The sequence below is a fragment of the Bos mutus genome, chromosome 11 (assembly GCF_027580195.1).
Source record: "Bos mutus isolate GX-2022 chromosome 11, NWIPB_WYAK_1.1, whole genome shotgun sequence".
Classification (NCBI taxonomy): domain Eukaryota; kingdom Metazoa; phylum Chordata; class Mammalia; order Artiodactyla; family Bovidae; genus Bos; species Bos mutus.
In genome coordinates, this window is record NC_091627.1 from 19,662,712 (window position 1) to 19,669,284 (window position 6,573).

Here is a 6,573-nt window from a genome sequence, read left to right on the forward strand (position 1 = left end):
GTTTCTGAAAGTCAGGGGATAAAAAATTCAGAATGTTTTTCTTTGGTCATCTGTTCGTTTATTCAATACACATTCGTATTGTGTCTGCTACGTGCAAGTGAGGTACTAGGTGAGGGAAGATCCCACCTCTGGATCCAGCTACGGGCTGGCTTCTTGGGGACCAGCAGGGAACTGATGGGTGCCCAATGAAACCTGACCTTCTCCCCAATGCTTAAACAAAACTGATTTCTTTTATTTTCTCTTAAGCTCCTGGTGATTGCATCTGACCCGACATGCCGCAGCATCTCTTCTAGGTTTGCCATGGCCCCATTTTTGCCGGAGCCGCACCCTGGTGGGGCCCCACCTGTGGGAATCCCCAGAGTCTACAAGACTTCTTCCTCCCATGGCAGGGAACAGCACGCAGAGGGCGCTTGCACAACTTAAGCCATCTGGGAGGTGTGCGCTCTCTTCCCAGGAGCAGGGTGAGCATCACTTTCCTGCCAAGTCAGAACCGAGGCTGTCCAAGCAGCCAGCAGGGTCACTCCGGTCTGAGCCCTGGGGGCCCCTGGACACAAGACAGCCATGGGATCCCCAGTAGGGGCTGCAGGAACACCTAAAGAGGAGGCTCATCGCCTCCCTTCAGACAGCCTGCGGGCCCTTGTTCTAAGCCAGGACCCTCCTGCCGCTGCAGGGAAGATGAGCAAAGGAGGCCCCTGCCCTCAAGGCGCTGACAGTCCGAAGAGGAGACTGATCCCAGGGTTTCTGCTCCGCACGTCTGGTCGCTGGGACAGTGGTCACCCAGGGCAACCACCATGGGGCCCAAGGGCAGAGGGGTGAGCTCCATCTGGGTGCTAGGAAGAGGTCAGGGAGACCTCTGGGCCTGGGGAGGCTCGTTCAGGGCTGAGGTGGGTCAGGGAGGTGCCCGGGGCACACAGGACTGGAACAGGACCTCGGGGTACCACCACGGGCCCCGCCTCACTTGAAGAGAGGACCGAAGAGTATGGTGGGCGGGGGTCACTCTAGGGGTATCATCCGACCCCCAGGGGCTATTGCCTCACTGAGCAGACAGTCTGGCTCTGGCCCCAACCTGCATTTTCCCATCAGCCATGCCAGATCCTCACTGACAACAGCACCCAGTGATCTGACAACTTTTTCATTTATCGGCCGTACCTGGAGACTTGTGGGATTTTTAACTCCCTGACCAGGAATTGAACCCAGGCCCTAGGCAGTGAAAGTGCCAAGTCCTAACCCCTAGACCACCAGGGAAGTCCCAGGACCCCGTGGTCTTAGAAGGCAAGGAGGGCCAGCAGACACAAGTACAAATCCTCCCACCTCAGCATGCCCTGTATCACTGAGGCCAGAGCAGGCAAGGCAGTTCAGCAGAGGGAATTGAACTGGGACAGGAGCTAGCTCCAGAGATAACTGGGTATCTGACAGCTGCAGGAAGCACCACCACCCACAGGGCTGGGCGATCGAGGGCCACCTGCAGGGGACCTGGAGGCTGTCCAGTGGGGACCTGGGGCTGAAACAAAGAGGATGCTGCCTGAAGCAGAGAGACAGGAGGGCAAAGATCAGCTCCTGCCATCCTCCAGGCTCCTGCCATGGCTTCTGCCCTGAACCTGTTGGCCAGAGAGCTGGCAGGCACGATTTCCCGGGGTCAGCCCCCATTTCCACTCACCATGAGACACAGAGCAGGGCCTGATGGGGTAGGGAATGGGTCTGAGATCCAGCAAGCCAAGGAGAGGCCCAGTTCCCTTTCCAAAGGCTTCTCAGAACCTTCCTGCCTGCTTGGGAGGTCACTTCCCAAGAAGGGTCTGAAGGGCACAGTGTGACGTTATAGGCTGGCTTAGGCAACAGGGAGAATTAATCATCTGCTCTAAGGAGAAGGCTCAAGGAAGGGAGGTTCCAGTATCATTCACTCAGAGCCTTGAGGGCAACGCTAGAGACCAGACCTTTCCAGCATTCTCATTTCTGTGCCTGGAGTGTGGGCCCAGCTCCCCTCATGGTTCCAAGATGGCCCCAGCTCTCGGCACCAGGTACAGAGAAGATGAAGGCTGGTGAAAAGTGGGAAAGGACATCTCTACCTCTTATCTAACAGATCGTTTCCCTCAGGACACTTCTGTTCCTGTCTCTCCATCCCTGGAAAGGAGAGTAGGGCCTCCAGGGTTGGTGATAAACTGATGGGAGTTCACTCCCTAGCCCTGGGTGTGGTCTCAGGCCTCCCACAAAGAGCATGATACCTGGAGGATGCTATCTGTTAGGCGTTCAATTGTATCTCCCCCTCCCACACACACCCCTAATTCTCCCAGGCAGTGCTAGTGGTAAAAACTGGCCTGCTAATGCAGGGGAGATGCAGGTTCAATCCCTGGGTCAGGAAGATCCCCTGGAGAAGGACATGGAAACCCACTACAGTATTCTTGTTTTTTAATTTATTTATTTTAATTGGAGGAGAATTACTTTACAATATTGTAGTGGTTTTGCCATACATTGACATGAATCAGCCATGGGTGTACATGTGTTCCCCATCCTGAACCCTACTCCCACCCTAGCCCCATCCCATCCCTCTGGGTCATCCCAGTGCACCAACCCTGAGCACCCTCCATGCATCGAACCTGGACTGGCAATCTGTTTCACATATGATAATGTACATGATATTCAGTGATATTCTCTCAAATAATCCCACCTTCGCCTTCTCCCACAGAATCCAAAAGACTTCTATACATCTGTGTCTCTTTTGCTGTCTCACATATAGAGTTATTGTTACCATCTTTCTAAATTCCATATATATGCGTTAGTATACTGTATTGGTGTTTTTCTTTCTGGCTTACTTCACTCTGTATAATAGGCTCCAGTTTCATCCACCTCATTAGAATTGATTCAAATGTATTCTTTTTAATGGCTGAGTAATACTTAATTGTGTATATGTACCACAGCTTTCTTATCCATTCATCTTTTGATGGACATCTGGGTTGCTTCCATGTCCTAGCTATTGTAAACAGTGCTGCAATGAACATTGGGGTACACGTGTCTCTTTCCCTTCTGGTTTCCTCAGTGTGTATGCCCAGCAGTGGGATTGCTGGATCATAAGGCAGTTCTATTTCCAGTTTTTGAAGAAATCTCCACACTGTTCTCCATAGTGGTTGTACTAGTTTGCATTCCCACCAACAGTGTAAGAGGGTTCCCTTTTCTCCGCACCCTCTCCAGCATTTATTGCTTATAGACTTTTGGATAGCAGCCATTCTGACTGGGGTGAAATGGTACCTCATTGCGGTTTTGATTTGCGTTTCTCTGATAATGAGTGATGTTGAGCATCTTTTCGTGTGTGTGTTAGCCATATGTATGTCTTCTTTGAAGAAATGTCTGTTTAGTTCTTTGGCCCATTTTTTGACTGGGTCGTTTATTTTTCTGGAATTGAGCTTCAGGAGTTGCTTGTATATTTTTGAGATTAATTCTTTGTTAGTTGCTTCATTTGCTATTATTTTCTCCCATCTGAAGGCTGTCTTTTCACCTTGCTTATAGTTTCCTTTGTTGTGCAAAAGCTTTTAAGTTTAATTAGGTCCCATTTGTTTACTTTTGCTTTTATTTCCATTACTCTGGGCCACTCCAGTATTCTTGCCTGGAGAATCCCATGGACAGAGGAGCCTGATGGACTACAGTCCATGGGGTCATGAAGAGTCAGACACGACTGAAGTGGCTGAGCACACAGCACCCAATCCATCTTTCAGATCCTCAGCCCATTACCATGGAATGGGACCTTATTTGGAGACAGGGTTTTCACAATCAAGTCAAAGGAGGTCATCAGGATGGACCCTCATCCCACATGACTGGGGTCCTTATAAAAGGGAAATTTGAACACAGATGAAGGAGGAAACAGACAGAGCTGGACTCCATCTTAGGCCAGGCTGCGAACATTAGGCTACACGCATGGTTACTCTCCCAATGGACTCTGAACTTTGTGCCCGGTGTCTACAGAAATGGCATACCAATGGGAAACCAGACCCCCCGGATAAAAGAGCCTCAGGACTTGTACTTGGACTCTTCGTTGCCTAAAAGAATATGCTAATTATCTCTGTAACAGAACAAAGTTGTAAATCCCATTATGTTTATCGGGATATGACCACAGTCCTATTGATGAATGTCCACTGTTTATCTAGTCTTGTGACACATGAATCATGAGTTAACTTTGGTTGTATCTCTCTTTTATCTTGTCCAGACTAGTTTCAAGGAATCTGGGGATGTGGGTTTGAGCAAGTACACTTAGGGTATATAAGGTTTTCACAAAAACTAGTCGGGGTCCTTGGCCAGGAGGAGACTCTGCCTTGGGCCCGCCGGAGTAATAATCTGCACTCCACTATCTGCATTGTCCTTCTGAGTGAGTTTGTTTCCCTGAACGTGTGGCTAGAACACAGAGACAAACGAGCACAGAGGGAAGTGGAGCTGAAGACCCAGGAAAGATGAAGGCAGAGATCAAGACGATGCTTCCACATGCCAGGAAACACCAAAGATTCCTAGAAACCCCTTGGAAGCTGGGGGAGATGCCCGCCCTGGAAGAGATCCCACCTCACAACCCTCAGAAGAAACGAACTCTGCTGACACATTGATCTTGGGCTTCCAGCCTCCAGAGTTGTGCGAGAATGAGATTCTGTTGTTTCGGCCCCCAGTCTGTATAACTTGGTTACATCAGTCTGAGCAAACAAATTTGCTGTTGTTGTTTAGTGGTTCAGTCATGCCTGACTTTTTTGCGACTCCATGGACTGTAGCCTACCAGGCTCCTCTGTCCATGGGATTCTCCAGGCAAGAATACTGGAGTGGGTTGCCATTTCCTCCTCTAGGGGATCTGCCCCATCCAGGGGTCCAACCTGGATCTCCTTCATTGCAGGCAAATTCTTTACCTCTAAGTCACCTGGGAAGACCAGGAAACAAATACATTATCATTAAACTGTCTCCATGACTCTGTCTCCAGCAAGTGAAGCCCCCAGGACCTGCTTCCTCTTCTCCCTGGAAGAAACTTCTCTCCCTTCCTCAGCAGACTGCCCCACCTGTGTTACTTGCCCTGCTGGGCCACTCCCCTCACAGCTGGGCTTCCCTCCTGCCCTCCTGACTTGTCCCCTGGTCTCCATTCTGTTGACTTTTCTGGATGCTGGAGCGGGAGGGCAGAAAAGCAAAGCAGGCCCCACCTTCCTAGAGGAATGGTAAAGGGTGGGTATTGAGAAGAGACAAGACCAAAACGATTCAGTGAATCAGGGAGGGACTTCCTTTAAAAAAAAAAAAAAAAAAAAAAAAAAAGTCAGCTCTGGAATTTCAAGGTCTGAATAAACGTTTTCACCAACAGTCCAGGGAGCTAGCTTCTGCATGGTGGTTGGTAGAAAGAAGCCTTCAGAGCTCAGCAGCTGGCATATACGTGACAGGGCTCTTCTTATCTGCTGCCCCTCCCAGAGCTGCACCCCAAAAAAGCTCTCTGAGTTGGGACTGCCTGACAGGTCTGTGATAGGCTGGGAGCTGGAGGAGTCCCTGGAAGGGCCCAGCTGAGGGCTGACGGAGCTGGGAGAGTCAGGAGCAGCTGGGCAGGACACAGGGGAAGCGAGAAGAGAGGTGAACTGGAATTTACAAGGACAGCTGCCACCTTCATCAAGGAATGAAGTGGAATCTAGACAGGCGTGTGACTTGTTCAAACCCAGAAAATGTGGGGAAGATGGTGCTGCTTCAGCCTTGCTGGCAGGGATGCTCACCTTTGGAAACCTCTCCCTGTAAGGGCTACCCTGAGGCCATCAGGAGGGGAGACACCGCAGGCCACATGGAGAGCCCGTGTGCAGGTTCTGAGCTCCCGAAGGCTGTGAGTGTGGACACTGGCAGATAACACCTAGCCCCAAGCCAGGGAGTCTCTCTCAGCCATCAAACCTTCCCAGCTGAGGCCCCGCCCGGTATCACAGAGCAGAGATAAACCCAGCACCACTGTTCCTGACATACTGAATCAGTGCACGTAACAGATGGGTGTTTTACCCACTAAAGTTTATGATATTTGTTATGTAGCCACACAAAACTTAAAGAAACACCTGTAATATTCCGGCCAAAAAATTTTTAGCCAGACTAAAAATTTTTAGTCTGGAGAGTGGCCCTCACACTCCAGCAAGAAGCGGTCTCTGCAAGAACTCAGTCTTGGAGTTAAATATGTCCCAGTAGAGTAGATGGGCTTCTCTGGTGGCCCAGATGGTAAAGAACCCACCTGCCAATGCAGGAGAAATAAGTAGACACGGGTTCAACCCCTGGGTCTGGAAGATCCCCTGGAGGAGGAAATGGCAACCCATTCCAGTATTCTTGCCTGGAGACTGCCATGGACAGAGGAGCCTGGTGGGCTACAGTCCATGGGGTCACAAAGAGTTGGACATGACTGAGCGACTTAACACACAGACACACACACACACACACAATAGTAGGGAGAACAGGCTCTGGGGACAGACTGCCTGGGTCTGAACCCCAGTCCTCAGTGGGTCTCAGTTTCCTTGGCTCTGAAAGAAGATAGAGAAGCCACCTCATAGGGTCCTTGTGGGGATTAAATGAGGTCATGCAGCATCCGTAGCTCCAGTGTTGTACCTA

At 50.4% G+C, this 6,573-nt stretch overlaps 1 non-coding gene across 1 annotated transcript; it reads right to left on the bottom strand.

The window, feature by feature from the left end:
• Positions 1-1,172: 1,172 nt before the first annotated feature.
• Positions 1,173-1,245, bottom strand: TRNAE-UUC (transfer RNA glutamic acid (anticodon UUC)). Its single transcript has one exon. It is a non-coding gene; the product is annotated as a tRNA-Glu (tRNA).
• Between the last annotated feature and the right edge of the window lie 5,328 nt (positions 1,246-6,573).